This window comes from Grampus griseus, assembly GCF_964374135.1.
Source record: "Grampus griseus genome assembly, chromosome: 2".
In the NCBI taxonomy this organism is placed as follows: domain Eukaryota; kingdom Metazoa; phylum Chordata; class Mammalia; order Artiodactyla; family Delphinidae; genus Grampus; species Grampus griseus.
In genome coordinates, this window is record NC_139018.1 from 73,381,978 (window position 1) to 73,402,831 (window position 20,854).

At 44.0% G+C, this 20,854-nt stretch overlaps 1 long non-coding RNA gene across 1 annotated transcript in view; it reads right to left on the bottom strand.

Moving 5' to 3' along the window:
- Positions 1–449: 449 nt before the first annotated feature.
- The window catches only part of LOC309817983, a 44,412-nt gene continuing 24,007 nt past the window's right edge, over positions 450–20,854 (bottom strand). The window contains exon 3 of the long non-coding RNA XR_014296290.1: positions 450–520. This is a non-coding gene — a long non-coding RNA (uncharacterized lncRNA). The remainder of the gene's footprint in view (positions 521–20,854) is intronic.

Consider the following 20,854-nt stretch of genomic DNA (forward strand, 5'->3'; position numbering starts at 1 on the left):
TGTTCACGCCGCCAACCCCACTCCTCTCCCTGCATCCAACCGAAGCCCAAGCCTCAGCTCCCAGCCCACGCCCGTCCTGGTGGGTGAGCAGACAAGCCTCTCGGGCTGGTGAGTGCTGGTCGGCACCAATCCTCTGTGAGGGAATCTCCCTGCTTTGCCCTCCGCACCCCTGTTGCTGCGCTCTCCTCTGTGGCTCCGAAGCTTCCCCGCTCCGCCACCCCCAGCCTCTGCTTGCGAAGGGGCTTCTAGTGTGTGGAAACCTTTCCTCCTTCACAGCTCCCTCCCACTGGTGCAGGTCCTGTCCCTATCCTTTTGTCTGTTTTTTCTTTTGCCCTACCCAGGTACGTGGGGGGTTTCTTGCCTTTTGGGAGGTCTGAGGTCTTCTGCCAGCGTTCAGTAGGTGTTCTGTAGGAGTTGTTCCACGTGTAGATGTATTTCTGGTGTATCTGTGGGGAGGAAGGTGATCTCCGTGTCTTGCTCTTCCACCATCTTCCGTGCCTTCTTTCGCCATCTTCCGTGCCTTCAAAAAGATTTTAAAAAAAGAAAAAAAAAAATTTGGGAAATGAACATTACAGGCTAATGTTATTTGAATATTGATGTAAGTCAAATCAGTCAATAAGCAAAAATGTTATATCATTTTAATTTGGGTTTATCCTAGGATGAGTGGCTTTTCATTCAAAACACAATTGATGTAACATAACACATTAATTTAAAATGAAATTTTGAAAACGTTAACATTTAAATCATGAAAGGTATCAAATAACTAAACATAAATCTAAAAAAAGATGTGCATGACCTCTGGTGAAAACTACTGAATTGTATTAAGAGACACTAAGAAGACCTAAACATAAAGATATTCCATGTTCAAATTTGGAAGAGAAAATACTTTTCAAATGTCAATTCTCCAAAAACTGATCTACAGATTCATTGCACCCAAGAGTTACTTAACAGAACTTAATTGGTTCTAAATAGATGTGGAAAAAACAATGGCGAACATTAGCCAAGTAGTCATGAAGAATGAGAAGAAGATGGGAGGTCTTGCTTTAGCAAATTAAGTCATAGTAATGAAGACAGTGTGGTATTGATGGGGGCATAGAGACATAGACTACTGGATAAGAAGTAGAGATCCCACACACATTTGGACACTGATACATACATATATGAACACTTGATTTATGATGGAAGTTTCACGGCAGAAATTAGGGGAAAGACTATTTTCTTTTTTCTTCTCAATAAGTGGTGCAAGGACAATAAATGTCTCTATGGTGTCCTATAAGGACACATTTTTTCTACATGGAAAAAAACTTGACCCTGTTGTTGTTGTGTCCTCTCCTGCCTCTTGATGTTGTGGGTCCCCAAGGTGACAATGATTGAGCTGCACAGAGAGCAGAGTAGGGGTGTGGGGAGCATGGAGTCACGGGAGATACAGACCAGGAGCTGTGACAGGCAGGTGACACAAGGCAGGGCTGCAGCTGAGGGCAAACTGAGGTGACACATGGTCCTGGGGCTGAGTGACACTGTTCCCTGTGCTCTTCAATGACATGAGGGCAGAGCTCCTGGGAGCTTTCTCAGCAATGTCGTGAAATTAACCTGAGTTTGCATTAGGAGCATGTAGAGTTGGATCTTCTGAAATCCTCCTGTCCTAGGGCCTAACACAACCTAGGATCTCAGTAAATGATTTTTTGCCTGCAAGAGTGAATAGCCTCCAATTAGCTTTTGGCTAAGGTTTGGTGGGGATAGTGCAGGTGGGATTCAAGGCCACAAGGATGGGGGAATGGCACTGCCAAAGGCAGTGGGGCAGTCGAGGGCCTGGGAGGCAGGGGAGATTGGGCAGAAAATGGGCTGCTTGGGGACTGGGGCAGAGTCAAGGCACGCAGAGAGCTTTGGGTGCTGTCATCTAGCCACTTCTGAACAATCGCACCCTGAGCTCTGCTCCTGGGCAGGAGTGAGGGGTAGAGGGCACTGAGAAATTTCACTGGTTCTTAAGCTGGGTCCACTGACAACTCCCATACTGCAGACTGTTTGTCTGAGTTGCCCTTTCCTGGGATGGAGTGAGGGATTTTAATTCCTTGTGTTTTGTAGCTTCACATCCTCTGCCAAATGCACAACGCACTTTCCCAGTGGTAAGAGAGAGGCTAAGACCCACGAGAGCTTTTAGTGAACACCCTTCCTTCCTGCCATCCATCTTTGCTGAGTGTCTATGCAGCATCGAACTTGTTAGTCTGGGTTTGGGAAGGGAGCTGAGGTTCAGAAATTTGAGCTGGGCAGAAGGGTTAGAGTACAGGGGGTTAAGTGAGATGGGCTCAGGAATAGGGACTGTCACTCACCTATTCCAGCCCAGGGGAAAGAAGAAAGGCCATCAGCAGCAGGAGTGGCTGCAACATCCCCAAAGTTCTGCCCATGTCAGAGCTGCTGTCTTTCCAGACACAAAACACAGGGGAAGGAAGTAGGGGAGGCTCAGTGCCCACACAGACCTCCCACACTGGTGCTCCCCCGAGCAGGGTGTCAGCATGCAATGTGGTCATCCACATTCTCTGCCATGGGTTAGGTGAGAATGGCACTGCACCACACTTGTATTCCCACTGCCGAGTCACAAAGTAAGAAGAAAGAACAACAAAGTGAAGGCTGTGATGCAGCCAGTGTTACCGAGTCCAAGCTCATACTGCTCACTGCACAACAGGCCAATAAATATAGAGATGAGTTGTTGAGGCAAGGAATAGCAAGTTTAGTTGAAAAGCCAGCAGACTGAGAAGATGGTGGACTCATGTCCCAAAGACCCATCTGGCCTGAGTTAGAATTCAGGTTTCTTTTATACTAAAACGGGAGGGAGTGAAGTCAAGCATTTCTTGGTTCCAGTCAGCCTCTGGAGGGGATGTGTTAATATCTTCCGTTCTGCAATCTTTCACAGGTGGGCCTGGTCAGGATGTTTCCGGTGAGCTAAACAAAGGTATTTTAGCTTAATGCTCATTTCCTGAGAGGCAGCATCCCCAGACATAGGCCATTATGTATAATTAAAGCTTTACAGGTAACATCCCTTTAGTGACTAACTTAATAGAATACAAGGGTTCTTCCCTATTACACCAGCAGAGGGGCTGGATCCCCAGAAGCCCCTCAGTGACTGAATCAAGAATATCTCCATTTCTCCATTTTTGGCTGTTTTTTCATTGTGATGAAATCATGAATAAATATTTTAAAGGCTAGGTCCAGGGATATGAAAGACACAGCTCTTGCCCTTGAGAAGCTGACAGTTGCTGGACTAGACCTAGAATCTGTGGTAAGAGAACAGGATGGTAAGAACTTCGGGGAGGGAGTCTGCTTGGTGCCATTGTGAGGTAGAGGCTGGACTTGCTTTAGGGGCGGATAGACCTGGACACACCCAAGTACCCCAAACGGCAACCTCATTTCCTATGTTGTCACCATTTCAGTGTTGTATTTTTAAAGTGCTTAGAATCGCCTCTTTAAATGTAAATATTCTGCAACAAAGAGTTTTTCTTATCCCACAATTTTGAATGAAAGTCCTGGGCTTGATGTTCACTGGACCAAAACAAACCATCCCTGGGCCCATCGGAAGTGAATGACCTGGTGGGATTTGTCAGAGCAGGCCAAATAGGGTCAGGTGGGTGGCACAAGGGGGCTGCCTAATGTGGATCACCAGAGCCTGGCTGTGGGCAGCAGGGAACACACTTGGAGAAGATGAGTGAGAGATCTGTTATATAAATCTCTGTGGGGATTAATCAAATATGTAAACATATTAAGGCTAGTGAGCCAGGTTTCTCACTGTCTGAGGATTAGATGGTATTGGTGGCATCAATGTTAATTCCCTAGGTTTGATCATTGGACTGTGGTTATGTAAGAGTGTCCTTGTTTGTAGGGATTACACTCTAAAGTATTTGGGAAGTTGATGGAGTACCATGTCAGTAACTTTAGTCTCAAATAGTTCAGGAAAACAAAAGTTTTTTGTATTATAATTGCAACTTTTCTTTATTCTTGAGATTGTTTCAAAATTAGAAGGAACTCCATAGCCTTCACATATATAAAGAACAACCAGTTTGAAGATACGAACTGTAAAGAAATATCTGTTGCAGTAGCAACAAAAAACATAAGATTCTTAAGAAAAACTTAATCAGAACTGTGAAAAACCTATTCAAGCAAAACGTTAAAGTACTCCTGAAAAATACAAAAACGGACCTGAGAAATAGCAGGATATTCTTAATTCTTGAATAGGGTGGATCTATACCAAAAAGGCACTGATTCTCCCAAAGTCAATATAAAATTTTAATGTGTCCAATAAAAATATTATTTTTTTCTCCTAGTGTTATACAAGTTCTAGATACTTTCTTAAATTTATGTGGAAAATAAGCATGAAAGAATAGCTAGTCAGATATTACAAACATCCTGTAAAACTTCTTTTCTGAAAACAGTGTAATGTCCACTCCTGAGTAGACAGAGAGACCAATTAAACAGAATAGAAAATTCACAAGCATACCCAACTACATATGGAAATGCAGTTTATACTAAGGTGGCATTACAAATCACTGGGGAAAAGATGGACTTTTTAATAAATGATATTGGAGCAATTCGTTAGTCATTTGTTAAACTGGAGTCATATATCACGTAAACCGCCAGAACAGACTCAAAATAGATAACAGACACAAACGTATGAAGTAAAAACATAGTAATAAATAAATGTCAATAAATACCTTTATAAAGTTAGAGTAGAGAAAGCCCTTCTAGCTAAATCCAGGAACATTAAAAGAAGAGACTGATAAATAAATTTTGATATGTAAAATACAATTTTTTTAAGTTTGTATGTCAAAAAAGTGTAAGAAAAGTCAAAATACAGACAACAACTTGGAAAAAAATCACTGCAACATATCACAATCAAAGAGCTCTATGTAATATATAAAACAAAGAGTTAGAAAATGTAAAAAAGAACCAAATAGAACTAAAGAACACAATAACTGAAATTTTAAAACACGGTAGAAGGAATCAACAGTAGATTAGATGATACAAAGGAGCAGATCAGCAAACTGGAAGAGAGAATAGTGAATATCACTCAACCAGAACAGAAAAAAAGATAAAGGAATTTTTTCAATGAGGATAGTTTAAGAGAACACTGGGACAACATCAAGCATACTAACATTCACAGTATAGGGATCGCAGAAAGAAAAGAGAGAGAAAAAAGACCAGAGAACATATTTGAAGACATAATAGCTGAAAATTTTCCTAACCTGAGAAATGAAACACATATCCATGTGCAGGAAGCACAGGCAGTCTCAAACAGGATCAACACAAAGTTGACCACACCAAGACACACTGTAATTAAAATGCCAATAACTAAATATTAGTTTTATATTAATATTAAAAGTAGCAAAGGAAAAGCAACAAGGGGAACTCCCAGCTATCCACTGACTTTTCAACAGAAACTTTGCAAGCCAGAAGGGAGTGGCATGATATATTTAAAGTGATGAAAGGGAAAAACATACAACCAAGAATACTCTACCGAGCAGGTTATCATTCATATTTGATGGAGAAATCTAAAGTTTTACGGACAAACAAAAAGCTAAGACTCCAGCATCACAAAGCCAGCTTTATAACAAATGTTAAAGGGACTACTCTAAGTTGAAAAGAAAAGGCCACAACTAGAAGTATGAAAATTACAAGAGGAAAAGTCTCATTAGTAAAGGTAAATATACAGTAAAGGTAGTAAATCAACCACTTATAAAGCTAGTAGGAAGGCTAAAAGACAAAAGTAGTAAAATCATCTCTATCCACAATAAGTAGTTAAGGGATACACAAAACAAAAAGATGTCAAAAATAAATACGGGAGGACAGTAAAAATGCAGGTTGTAAAAATGTGTTCGAACTTAAGAGACCAGCACCTTAAAATAACCATAGATAGATAGATAGATAGACAGATAGATAGACAGATATAAGCTTGATGGTAACCACACATCAAAGATCAATAATAGATACACACAAAAAAAGAGACACACATCAAAGATCTATAATAGATAGACACACAAAAAAAAAGAAAAGAATCCAAAGATAACACTAAAGACAGTCATCAAATCACAAGGGAAGGGAGTAAAAGAAGAAAGGAGCAAAAAAGAAACATGAAAAAAAACCAAAAACAATGAACAAAATGGCAATAAGTACATACCTATCAATAACTACTTTAAACATAAATGGACTAAATGCTCCAATCAAAAGACACAGAGTGGCTGAATGGATAGAAAAACAAGATCCATCTATATGCTACCTACAAGAGACTCACTTCAACTCTAAAGATACGCACAGATTGAAAGTGAGGGGATAGAAAAAGTACTCCAAGCCAATGAAACAAAAAGAAAGCCAGGATAGCAATACTTATATCAGATGTAATAGACTTTAAAATAAACACTACTTATAAAACAGACTTTAAAACAAAGAGATAAATAAGGACATTACTTAATGATCATGGGATCAATCCAAGAAGATATAACAATTGTAAATATATATGCACCCAACATAGGAGCACCTAAGTACATAAAGCAAATATTAACAAACATAAAGGGAGAAATCGATAGTAGCACAATAGTAGGGGAGTTTAACACCCCACTTACATCAATGGACAAATCGTCCAGACAGAAAATAAATAAGGAAACACTGGCCTTAAATAACACATTAAATCAGATGAACTTCATAGACAGATAGATAGATCGTTTCATCCAAAAGCAGCAGAATACACATTCTTTTCAACTGCACATGGAAAATTCCCCAGGATATATCACATGCTAGGCCAAAAAACAAGTGTCAGTTAATTTAAGGAAATAGAAACCATTTCAAGCATCATTTCCAACCACAACACTATGAGACTAGATATCAATTACAAGGAAAAAAACTGCAAAAAATGCAAACACATGGAGGCTACACAATATTCTATAAACAACAAATGAGTCACTGAAGAAATCAAAGAGGAAATTTTAAAATGCCATGAAACACTGAAAATGAAAGGACAATGATCCAAAAACTATGGAATGCAGCAAAAGCATTTCTCAGAGGAAAGTTTATAGCAGTATTGTGTGGGCTACCCAGACAGGAAATAAACACTGGAAGGTCTGCAAGTCTACAAGGAGTGGTACTGGCAGAAGTATGGTGGTGGGCAGGGAAGGCAGAGTCATCCCAATACACATTCTTGAAACAAATTAGCAAGAACTTGAGTCCTTTGGGCAATTCCCTCCCTAGCCACCCTGGGACCTGTCTCTTCTTATGAGTCTTGAGGGAAGAAGGGGTGGTGGGAGAGGCATTTGATGAGTAGAGGCATTTCCTTGGTGGTCATTACAGAGATGTTTTATTTTATTTTTTTATTTCCATTACAGAGATCTTTAAACAAGGGAAGGATCGTTTCCTTGAAGGTAGGAGATGGAGGATATGTCTATGGACAAGAAAATTTGAAGGAATCAGCATGTTTAAGGTGCGTACCTGCTTCCATCCAAATATGCCCATGAGCCGACAGACCAGCTCACCAGGACAGTGTTTTGAATACTTGTCAGAGAATGCCTGCCACAGGAGCCCAGAGGTTTTCTCTCTGGGGAGGTAGGTGTCTGATTAGAGGCTCAAGTCTTGTTCAGGGATGCCAGGAAATACTCACAAAGGCAGGGGTTAGAAAACATGGAAGACACCTTCACACCATAAACAACAGTAAACTCAAAATGACTTAAAGACTTGGGACTTCCTTGGTGGCGCCGTGGCTATGACTCTGTGCTCCCAATGCAGGGAGCCCAGATTCGATCCCTGGTCAGGAAACTAGATCCCACATTCATGCCACAACTAAGAGTTTGCATGCCACTACTAAGGAGCCCACATGCTGCAACTAAGGAGCCAGTGAGCCACAACTAAGGAGCCCATGAGCCACAACTAAGGAGCCTGCCTGCCACAACTAAGACCCAGCACAACCAAATAAATAAATAAATAAATTTAAAAAAAAACAATAAAGGGGTCAATCCAATAAGAGGATATAACATTTGTAAATATTTATTTAAAAAATGACTTAAAGACTTACATATATGACATGACACCATAAAACTCTTAGAAGAGAACATAGGCAAATCATTCTCTGACATGAATCGACCCAAAATGTTCTTAGGTCAGTCTCCCAAGGCAATAGAAATAAAAGCAAAAAAAAAAAACAAAAAACAAATGGGACCTAATCAAACTTAAAAGCTTTTGTACAGCAAAGGAAACCATAACAAATGAAAAGACAAACCACAGACTGGGAGGAAGTATTTGCAAATGATGCAACCGAAAAGGGGCTTAATTTCCAAAACATACAAACAGCTCATACAACACAACAACAAAAAAAATAACACATTGAAAGATGGGCAGGGACTTCCCTGGGGGACCAATGGTTAAGACTCTGTGCTCCCAATGCAGGGGGCCCGGGTTCAATTCCTGGTCAGGGAACTAGATCTCGCATGCCACAACTAAGAGCCCGCATGACACAACTAAAAGATCCCACATGCCACATCTAAAGGCCCTGCATGCCCCAACTAAAGATCCTGCATGCTGCAACGAAGATCTCACACATGGCAACAAATATCCCGGGTGCCACAACTAAGACCCAGCAGAGCCAAATAAATAAATATTTAAAAAAAAGAAAATATGGGCTTCCGTGGTGGCACAGTGGTTAAGAATCTGCCTGCCAATGCAGGGGACATGGGTTCAAGCCCTGGTCCGGGAAGATCCCACATGCTGTGAAGCAACTAAGCCCGTGCACCACAACTACTGAGCCTGTGCTCTAGAGCCTGCGTGCCACAACTACTGAAGCCCGCGTGCTGCAACTACTGAAGCCTGTGCACCTAGAGCCTGTGCTCCACAACAAGAGAAGCCACCGCAGTGAGAAGCCTGAGCACCACAACGAAGAGTAGCCCCCGCTCACCACAACTAGAGAAAGCCTGCATACAGCAATGAAGACCCAATGCAGCCAAAAATAAATAAATAAATTTATTTAAAAAAAAAAAGAAAAGAAAGATGGTTACAGGCAATGAAAAAGGGCTCAACATCACTAATTATTAGAGAAATGCAAATCAAAACTGCAGTGAGGTACCACCTCATACCGGTCAGAACGGCCATTATTAAGAAGTCTACAAATAGCAAATGCTGGAGAGGGTGTAGAGAAAAAGGAACCCCTCTGACACTGTTGGTGGGAATGTATATTGGTGCAGCCACTATGGAAAACAGTATGGAGGTTCCCCAAAAAACTAAAAATAGAGTTGCCATATAACCCTGAAACCCCATTCCTGGGCATATATCTGGAGAAAACCATAATTCAAAAGGATGCATGCACCCCAATGTTCACTGAAGGACTATTTACAATAGCCAAGATATGGAAACAACCAAAATGTCCATCAACAGATGAATGGATAAAGAAGATGTGGTACATATATACAAAGGAATACTACTCAGTCATAAAAAAAGAATGAAATAATTCCATTTGCAGCAACATGGATGGACCTAGAGATTATCTTACTAAGTGAGGTAAGTCAGACAGAGAAAGACAAATACCATATGATATCACTTATATGTGGAATCTAAAATATGACACAAACGAACTTATCTATGAAACAGAAACAGACTTACAAACATAGAGAACAGACTTGTGGCTGCCAAGGGGAAGGGTAGTGGGGGAGGGATGGACTGGAAGTTTGGGATTAGCAGATACAAACTATTACATATAGAATGGATGAACAACAAGGTCCTACTGTATAGCACAGGGAACTATATTCAGTATCCTGTGATAAACCATAATGGAAAAGAATATGAAAAAAATGTGTATGTGTGTGTGTATATATATATATATATATATATATATATATATATACACACATAGAGAGAGAGAGAGTGGAAGAATATATACATATATGTATATATATATAAAACTGAATCACTTTGCTATACAGTAGAAATTAATAAAACATTGTAAATCAACTATTTTTCAATAAAATAAATTTTAAATAAATAAAATCTTTAAAAAAAAAAATAAGAAAGAAAGAAACATGGAAGGCCTCTTGCTGGCTTGGCTGTCAGGGAGCCTGGCTCAGTCCAGGCTCTGTCCTAACTCTGTGGTGCCTCCCGTCGGTCACTACAGCCTCCTGGGACTTTGTCTCCCTCATCACTCAAAGGAGGATGAGGGTCTGCAACAAAGATTCTTAAACCTGTTTCAAGCCACAGAACCATTTCCTCAAAATAAATGTTATACTTACACTGAACATGTATGTGGCTGGACAACTTTTTTAAATGCTATTTTTGTTTTGTTTCTGTATTTTCCTTTTTGTCTTTTTCAATCAAGGAGCCAGGTCCTTAGTATGTCTTAGGGTTTTTTTCAGCTCTAAATCAGAAGCTGTGTGACATCATCGCTCTTCCTTTGGAAAAGTGCCCCAAGTCACTAGGAGATTGTGCCGCTGCATGATTTCTGCACAACAAGATGTGAAAAGGCGTGCTTCTGAGAGTTACATGATCCCAGAGTATGGACCCCGTGCCACAGAAGAACATGGTGCTGTGTGTTTGGGGCAGGATGGCACCTGCACAGAGCTGGAACTCACACTCAGCTCCCAGGCAGTGCTGCATAGCAGTGCAAGACCTTGGAGGGATGGCTGCTGGGAGTGTCTGGTGAGGTGAGCCCAGCACAGGGCGGTCCTTGCTCAGCAAAAAATCACACACTCTACATGTGGCCTCTCAGCCAAGACCTCTCTAAGGTTGAAAAGTCTAGGTCGTCTTGGACCAAGTGGAGGCAGCAGTAACCCTGACAGCTCAAATAGCAGAGACGTTTCTCCATTTGTCCAGACCACGTGGGCCTCTTTGATTCCAGTTTGATTCTGCACAGGCAGCAGCTTGTAGTCATGAAAGGGATCGTGTTTCTGCCCCGTCCAGCTAGATGAGCATTTAGACTCAGATTCTAATTGCCTTCAAGCAAATACATCATATGGGTTTTCCTACCATCTGAATGTGTGCAATGACATTCCTACCTGCCACTTTTTTAGAGTAAAAGAAATAAGGCTGCCCTTGTTCCCTTGTTTTGAGGGAATTTTTAGTCCTGGTGGAGACTGGGGAAGTACTGACTAGCCTAACAATTTGCATTTAACAAACTGCAGGGTGGGAGTGGCCAGCCTTCTCTAGACTCCTTCTTGAACTGTGGGGAATCCTGGGAGTAACTTAGAATGAAATGAAACCCAGATAGGGATGTTGGTTGCTCCAATTTCATCCCTTTCTCATCACGAGCCTCATCAAGGCCGTGGAAGTTTCTGACTTGGACAGAAGTATTCTTTTCTCCATCCTCTCAATCAGCTGTTTTGGAGAGCTGATAAAGGTCACATTTCTTCCTAAAGGAAACATAAAACAGTCTCAAGATAAGGATGACACCACAGGCCTGTGACTCCCTCATCGACCCTTTGTTCAAAACTCACTGTCTGAGAAGAATGGTGGCTGCGTTAGGAAGATGGGTCCCTTAGCTCACTCTTGGACCTGATCTTTACTTAAGCTTCCCTCTGGGACACAGAATGGGCCCTTCTCCCATTGAGCTTCTTTGCTTCATTGCCTTATCTGGTTATCTCAGCACTGGCTGGACAGAATTCAGGAGAACCTGGTCCACAGAGGATCCCAGCCCCAGGCTCTGAGTACAGTTCACAGAGGATAGGGTCTTGTGTGGTGAATAGACTACCAGCTATCTCATGGGGAACAAATGAAGAACTAACCAGGGTCAGGGGTGAAGGGACTTAACTTACAGTGGAATTTCCCTGGGTTGCAACAAAGCAGCTGTGCATGACAGCTGTCTTTAAGCATTATATGAACTATCATACGGTATGTATTTTCTTTGTGCATGTGGTTTTATATGTAGGGCAGAAAAGGGAAGAGGTTGAATTCTATGTACTTTCTGTCCACATTGCCATCTGAGTAGTCATGGCCACTTGGCCAGGGATGTTGGGATGCAAGCTGCTGGTGAAGAAGTTGGCTAGGTGAACTTAAACCCTCTTGCTGCTCTTAGGGGTTACATCTTGGAGAGTACTGGCCTGGCAGTTGGGAGAGCAAGGTTCCAATCCTGACTCTGGGGAGAACTCTCAGAATCAATCAATCAACCCCATTATACTCCTTATTTCCACTAATATGTTCTATTGAAGAGAGTACTTGGTCATCTAAAGTCTTCCCATTGATTACAGATATCTACAGTAGGTAATAATTTAAGTAACAGATTTGCTGCTGTTTGCCATAAATAAGCATTTACAACTTATAACTAATATTTTTAACCACTTACAACAGGGTAAGTAGTACCTTTAAATTTATCAAATTAGAGAACTAATAGATAACCCGGGCCAATTTTCAAAAGCTAAGTTTAGGTTTCCCTGCGTCCTCTTCAAAACAAATATCTCTATTATTTAGAGTTCAATTAGGGAAGCAGAAGCACTATGAGTGATGTACAATAAGGGATTTATTATAAAAATTGTATCTTATAAAATTATGGGAACTGGTGAAGAAATCCTCTCTAGATCCTTCTTGATATCCTTGATCCTTCTTTTGATTTATTTTTACAGTCCAGGAAAGCCAGATGTTATATGGAAAGATCATGTGATTGGAGTCATGGCTATGAAATCTTGTCAAGTGACTCAAATTCTCTGAGCCTCAGTTTCCTCTTCTGTACAATGGAAACAATAATATTTCTCAGGGTTGATGTTAGGGTGAATGGGACAAAGCTTCCACCTATAGTATACCATATTTCATTGATTCCAAGATGCACAATATTTCACATCTTAACCTCTTTACAACAGTAATGAATCTTGTAATCAATGGCATGTTATCGTCTAATTGAGAACAGTTTTTCCCTTTCTCAGTGTCAAATAAAATAATGAAAGCCCAGAGTAACAACTCAAATGATGCAGGTGCAGGTATCATTTTATTATGCAACTAAAAATGACCCTCAGTGCACAAGCGGAAACCCCAGCACCCCCTAGAGAACACACGTTTTCCTTCATACATTGCATTCCTTTCCCCAGTCATTGGACTAACCCTTCAACTCCCATTTCTCATTATTCAGATTAGTGAAATGGAAAATATGAGTTTCAGAATCTGACATATTAAATGTTAGATCTTGCTGCTATGTGACATTCTGAGCTTCAGTTGTGTGTTCCATAATTTTGTATAATACTATTAACCCAAAAGGACTGTTAAAAAGATTAAATGAGATGATGTGTGTTAAGTCCTATCAGTGCCAAACATATTGTGGGCAGTCAACAAATTCTCCCTTTTTCCTTCCTTCTCTCACTGCCACATTCTATTCTTCTACTGAATCTTTGGACTGAAGGAAGGATGGATCTTCTAGAACACAGTCACACTTGCTTGTTTACATATTGTGTATGACTGCTTTTGTGCTATGACAACAGAGTGGAATAGTTGCCAGAGAGACAGTATGGCTTGCAAAGCTAAAAATACTTACTATCTGGCTATTTACAGAAAAAAGTTTGCTCATCCTTATTTAGATTCTTACAGCATCTAAAAATCCCCACCTCCCCTCCATTTGTGTTACTTCTCTGGCTCAAGAGAGTTTCATTAGATGAGAAAGTGAATGCCTCATCCGAGGAGTCAGGACTCTTGGGCTCTGACTGAAGCTTCAATACCAGCAGAGCAGAGAGGATAGTTGAGAGAATTTTTGATGAGGAAAACAGCCAGGCCAGAGTGAAAGGCAAAGATGTGATTATGTTGTTTCTGTGGTTTGCAGTCCTCCCTCCTTTTTTTTTTTTTAACACTCTTATTTTTCTTTAATTGAAGTGCAGTTTGTGGCAATCTCTGCTTACAGCAAAGTGACTCAGTTACACACACAGAGACATTCTTCTTTATATTCTTTTCCATTATGGTGTATCACGGGATATTGAATATAGTTCCCTGTGCTATACAGTAGGACCTTGTTGTTTACCCTCCCTTTTTCTTTTAATTCTGGAGTTATAAAAGCAGGAGCGAGGGAGGGAGTGACAGAAGCAGCTTACAATGGGCAGCATCCCTGGGAAAATGCAGGTCCTACTCCTTCTACTGCTCTTTCTCTTGCCTCCTGAAGCTAGAGCTGGTGAGTCCAGGGTGGAACTTTTCTGTCCTCTGGGTACTCTTAACTTACTAAGCTGAATCAAAGAGGACCCTAAATTGACCCTGCAAGATCCCATTGCAAGTGTTCCAGGGGGGGAACCTCTATCTGGAAGAGTCATACCCTTTCCCTGCAGATGATGACAGTGTCCCAGGGACGGGAAGTCTTGGGTGGAGGAAGAACAGGAAAATGGCTTTGGAAGTTCCTCTCTACCTTTCCTCAAAATATCCATGATTCTGATTCATGGTCCTTCTCTGGCCTTGCTCTCATGTGGACGTCAGGATGGGGATGAAGAAATGTTTCACAACAACTCAGAATCAAGACTAGCCACTGTGTTCTCAAAAGTATGATGAGGACTGACAGGGTGCATTGGAGAAGGGGAAGCCAACAGAATGACACGTGGAGAGGTCTGAGCTACTTTAGAGGTGAGGGTGAGGATGCAGGGGATTGTCGCACATCATTCATCTCATTTTTCTCACCTAATGCTCTGTCTGACAGTTCGGTGAGCCTGTGTTTGAGGATTTGGATTCTCTGTTTCAGAGGAGATTATCAGTGGCATTGAGTCCAAGCCACACTCCCGCCCCTATAAGGCCCATCTGGAAATAATCCCTGACCAGGAATACGTTGCCACCTGTGGTGGGTTTCTCATAAGTCAAGAATTTGTACTGGGGACTTCCCTGGTGCCGCAGTGGTTAAGAATCCGCCTGCCAATACAGGGGTCATGGGTTCGAGCCCTGGTCTGGGAAGACCCCACATGCCACGGAGCAACTAAGCCCATGCACCACAGCTACTGAGCCTGCGCTCTAGAGCCCGCAAGCCACAACTACTGAAGACCACGCTCCTAGAGCCTGTGCTCCACAACAAGAGAAGCCACTGCAACAAGAAGCCTGCGCACCACAACCAAGAGTAGTCCCCACTTGCCACAACTAGAGAAAGCCCATGCGCAGCAACGAAGACCCAATGCAGCCAAAAATTAATTAATTAATTTAAAAAAAAAAAAGAATTTGTGCTGGGACTTCCCTGGTGGTGCAGTGCTTAAGAATCCGTCTGCCAATGCAGGAGACACGGATTCAATCCCTGGTCCAGGAAGATCCCACGTGCCGCAGAGCAACTAAGCCTGTGCGCCATAACTACTGAGCCTGCACTTTAGAACCTGCAAGTCACAACTACCGAGCCCAAGTGCCGCAACTACTGAAGCCCATGCTCCTAGAGCCTGTGCTCCACAACAAGAGAAGCTACCACAATGAGAAGCCCACGCACCACAACGAAGAGTAGCCCCCTCTCGCTGCAACTAGAGAAAACCCACATGCAGCAGCAAAGACCCAATGCAGCCAAATAAATAAAATAAAATCTTAAAAAAAAAAAAATTTGTGCTGACAGGTGCTCACTGTTAAGGAAGGTAAGAAAACTTTGAATAGCTCTCTTCTCGTGTGAGGAGCTGTAAGAACCAGAGTTATACACACCAAGGCAGGGATTCTTGTGCCTGCTCATCTCAGGATGATCAGCAATGCACACTGGGAGGAGCCAGGCCAGTTTCATTTGTCATGTCCATTTCCAGAGGCCAGGGCATCATTCAGGGCAGCCCGGGTCAAGGCAGGCCAACCCTGCCTCCTTATCCTGGTGCTGGCAGAGCTCTCGCAGTCCATGTAGCTGCCTGGGCCTGGGCCTTCCTGAAACGGCTATGATCTCTGGGGGGAGCTTCTGCCCTGAGCAAGATCTGCGTTCCTCAGGTGGCCCTGCACTGGGGCACAAGTGGGCCTGGGGTCTCTTTGCTCACAATGGTCCCTCCTCCAGAGACCAGCACCTTTTCCTGCCTCTCTCCTCCCTCCCTGCAGGCATGTTAGGGTCACTCTTGGAGCTCATGACACGAAATAGAAAGAATCCACATGGCAGTAGCTGGAGGTCGAAGAACAGCTTTTTCAGCAACCTCAGTGACATGTTACTGAAGGTGCCATCGTTCTTTCACTTCTCAGCCCCTCCTTTACCCATTCTCCTGAGCTGTGCATTTCTCATTCTATGCCAACCCATTTCCTTGGGGCCCCCTCCACTCCATGTCATCACCACCCCACTGGGGAGAAGCTCTAGGCCCTACCTGGGGACCTTCTACCACACCACTCCCTCCACTCTCCCTGGGACTGGCAATCCACCTGCTCTTCCTCCCTCACGGCTACGAACAAGAGCCGAGCTGACCCACACCACAGGGACAATCCCCCTGCCTACCCATCTACCTTCATTCCACCCAGGAGGATGCGCCAGGCAGCTGGCTAGGGGAAGACAAGGGTGACAGAGCCAGTGTCACATACTCTGAGGGAGGTGAAGCTCAGACTCCTGGATGACAAGACCTGCAACCACTTTCTTTTGCCCAGTCATAACCTCCAAATCTGTGCAGGCAATCCCAGGAAGAGAAGATCAGCATACAAGGTAACCACATACCTACACCTCCGTCTCCCAACTCAGTACTTGGGAGACAGCGTCCTCCTGGGCGGCGATGGGGTCAGGAAGTCCCGAGTACAGTGAACATGTCTGAGTTCATGGGTTTCTAGGACTGTGGAACTGGACTCCTCCTTCCGGGTGCCATCCTTCTATAGCCACGTCCTGCTTCTAACCCTCCCGTCTATCCTGCCGTACAGGGCTCCAGGAGAGAAGTGAAGAAGATGGAAGGGACAGGACTAGAGTTGTGGTTCTATGCCAGAGAGAGAATGAAGACAGGAAACCCCTGTCTAAGGACTCCGTGAGGAGCCAGGATCCCTAGCCAGATTCTGGGGTATCTTGACTGGGGTGCTGAGAGAACCAGGATGACGTGACAGAAAGGAGAGAAGAATGCCTGCTGCTCAGGATCTGCTTTCTCTAACCCACAGGGCAATTCTGGGGGCCCCCTTCTGTGTGCTGGAGTGGCCCAGGTACTGAGTCTTATGGAAGTACAGACACAAAGCCTCCTGGTGTCTTCACTCGAATCTCCCCATATGTGTCCTGGATTAACGAAGTCCTAAATGGCAGTTAGCCACAGAAGCCTGGCCAGTCTGCAGGAGAACCCCAAAGCCAGAGCCCTCCCTGGTAGTCCCTGCATTCCACAGGAGCCTGGCCCCGCCTGTGCCCAGGAAGGCTCTCCAAGAACAACAAAGCCCCTGCTGGTTGTATCCCCAGCAAACTTCAATCAGGATGCAGCCTGCAGTGTGTCTGTGGGACTCTCCTCTCTCCCCCCAGAGCTGCTCTGCTCTGCAAGGAGGAGTCCAGCTCCGCCTTTCTAGCTTGAATGAACACTAGCACTGGGCTCCCTTCTTGCTAAGTAATAATCTTTCCTACCAATTCCCTTGTCCATTGTGTGGTGTTAAGAATTATTAAAGAAAACATTTTCACCTGCACAACAGGATTTACCATCCAGAGTAATACTAGCACTGACTTACCTTCTTCCTCCACCACCACCTCTTCCTCCTTCTCCTGTTCCTCCCTCCTTCTCCTCCTCTCCCTTCTCTTCCCACAAATCTTGTGCCTCAGCCAGTACAATTCAGGGCATAGATGTGCCGTAGCAAACTCTCCATAACTATTTCTGGAGACGGTCCCAGGCTTGGGCTGTTGATACCTTGCATTCATCCCTCTCAATAATGTGTCTGGGGCTTCCCTGGTGGTGCAGTGGTTGAGAGTCTGCCTGCCAATGCAGGGGACACGGGTTCGAGCCCTGGTCTGGGAGGATCCCACATGCCGCGGAGCAACTGGGCCCGTGAGCCACAACTACTGAGCCTGCGCATCTGGAGCCTGTGCTCCGCAACAAGAGAGGCCGCGATAGTGAGAGGCCCGCTCACCGCGATGAAGAGTGGCTCCCGCTTGCCGCAACTAGAGAAAGCCCTCGCACAGAAACGACGACCCAACACAGCCAAAAATAAATAAATAAATAATACTTTATAAAAATGCAAATCTGAGTATGTTCATTACCAACAGGTAACCCTAGAGCACCTTCCTGTTGCTCTCAGGATTTAAATAATTAATTGATTGATTGATTAATTTAAAAAATAATAATAATGTGTCTGCAGCCAGAGAAGCATCTGTCAAGTGAAAAAGGAAAATTTCCCAAGTACAAGAGCTCAGGACAGCGGGGAGGGATGAGCCCTGGAAGTCTTCAGGACGGGTTTGTCAACTGCAACAGTCACCACGAAGTAGGGCCATGCCAGTCCAGAAGAAAGTTCCCCTAGAATGTCAGAGTGAGTCTGGCCCCTGAACTACATCAGAGTCACCCAATTCAACTGTCATCTTCCTTTGGAAATGACACGGTGTCTCCAGTCTTTCAAAAGAGAAATCTGAGTTAGGTCAAGTTCTCCAAAATTTCCTCCTGCAAGTGAACTGCAATGCTCTGAATGCCGGACCCGCCAGCATCTGAGATGGAAGAGTGCACTCACAGCCATACATACCCGAATACAAGGCAAATGGAGCATAAACTCCAGCTAACTCTCAGAAGCCTGCCATTAAAGGGCCCTCATACAGGTTTCACCATGGTCCCGAAGAGGCCTAAGAAGATAGGCCTGGCCTGTGCAAGAAGGAGCTGCTACTCCTGGCCCAGACCAGGGACCCATAGCTCCATCTTCCCCACTGCCTGTCAGCCCACAGATCTGGGCTTCCAGCTCTGCCACTGATCAATGTAGACGTAAGATAAAGAAATCGTGATAAACATAAACATCTGATTATAAACACTAACCCTATGTAGAAAACAGATATATGTACATAAATTTTTTTAAAAAAGAAAAATCTTGGCAGGATCTCAGAAATGAAAGAACTTATGCTGGAATGACAATAAACAATTTTTACGCCCTAACTCTTGTTTTATATTTATGTAATTAAATAAGAGTTTTTAAATGTGAAATACAAGGAGCAGAAGCCCTATGGGTAATGTTTGCTTGGGAAACCAGCACACATACTGAGCTGTAGCTTGGGCCCCACCCACTGTTGACCCCCAGATCCTGAGGACAGCACATCCACAGGGCAGCCCTTCTTTCCAGGAAGCTGGACAACTGGAGACATGGGGAGAACAGTCAGCCCACCCTGCCAGCCTGGCCCCCAAGAAGTGGTAGGGCTGGTGGAGACTGCAAGGAGCTGGACTGAACCCACAGGATGAACTGGACCCCAAGGGGCTGACAAGCACTGACTCTAGCTTGGCCAACACTGCAGACCAAACAAGCATCACATGGACCCCTGACACGGAAATAGCAGTTGCTGGCCCAACCTCCCAAAAAAAGATAAGCACATCAGCATCACTGCAATGTTTATTCTGTGATGCAGAGGGTAGGGTCCAAGGAGTGGGCCCGCCTAACCAACACTGAGAGCAATAAGAGAGTCTCAGCACCACAGGGTCAGAAGGAGAAACGGTCTAGATAAGAGGGCTTTGCTCAAACTCATGGGAAGAGGGCCTCTGTACAGCTGATGCCAGCACATAGGGAAGTGCTACACAGCCAGTTCCTCCTGGGGTCACAGTTGTCGGGGCCGAGGTCATAAAGCCCAACAGGAAAATATCTGCTCTTCCCACCCCACCCCAATGTTCATTCCTTCCCCAGGAACCTGGTGATTGTGTCTCCCACACCCACAGCTCCTCTGACAACTTTTACCCTCACATAGTCATACCCTGTGTAGTGGCTTGGCATGTGGGTATAATGACGGAATAGTTATGGTTGTACTGCATCCTTTAGAAACTATATAATGAAGTCCTAACCCTCAGTACCACAGAATGTGACCTTATATGGAAATAGAGTCATTGCAAATGTAATTACTTAAGATGAGGTCATACTGGAGTAGGATGGGCCCTTAATCCATATAGCTGTCCTTATAAGAAGAGGAGAGGGGGGACTTCCCTGGTGGTCCAGTGGTTAAGAATCCACCTTCCAGGGCTTCCCTGGTGGCGCAGTGGTTGAGAGTCCGCCTGCCGATGCAGGGGACACGGGTTCGTGCCCCAGTCTGGGAGGATCCCGCATGCCGCAGAGCGGCTGGGCCCGTGAGCCATGGCCGCTGGGCCTGCGTGTCCAGAGCCTGTGCTCCACAATGGGAGAGGCCACAGCAGTGAGAGGCCCACGTACTGCAAAAAAAAAAAGAATCCGCCTTCCAATGCAGGGGACGTGGATTTGATCCCTGGTCAGGGAACTAAGATCCCACATGCCGTGGGGCAACTAAGCCCGCATGTCGCAACTATTGAGCCCCTGTGCTATAGAGCCCACACGCCGCAACTAGAGAAGCCCATGTACCGCAGTGAAGATCCCACGCGCCACAACAAAGACCTGATGCAGCCAAATTAGTTAATTAATTTTTTTAAAAAAAAAGAAGAGGAAAGAGGGAATTCTCTGGCTGTCCAGTGGTTAGAACTCAGCACTTACACTGCCAAGGGCCCGGGTTCAATCCCTGGTCAGGGAACTAAGACCCCACAAGCCGCATGGCACAGCCAAAAAAAAAAGAGAAGAGGAGAGAGACACACGAGGAGAAGGCCATGTGAAGACAGAGGCAGAGATTGAGTGATGCATCTATGAGCCAAGGAACACCAAGGATTGACAGGTGTAAACAAAATATACGGGAGAGGTGTGGGACAGATTCTTCCTCATAGCCCTCAGAGGAACCAATCCTGCCAGCACCTTGATCTCAGACTAGCCGCCAGAACTGTGAGAGGATAAATTTCTGTTGTTTTAAATCACCTCGTTTGTGGTACTTTGTTATAGTGACTTTTGGAGTCTTATACGAGAGTCAAGGCAGAGTTTTGGGAATTTAAGGTTTTCTCCAAAA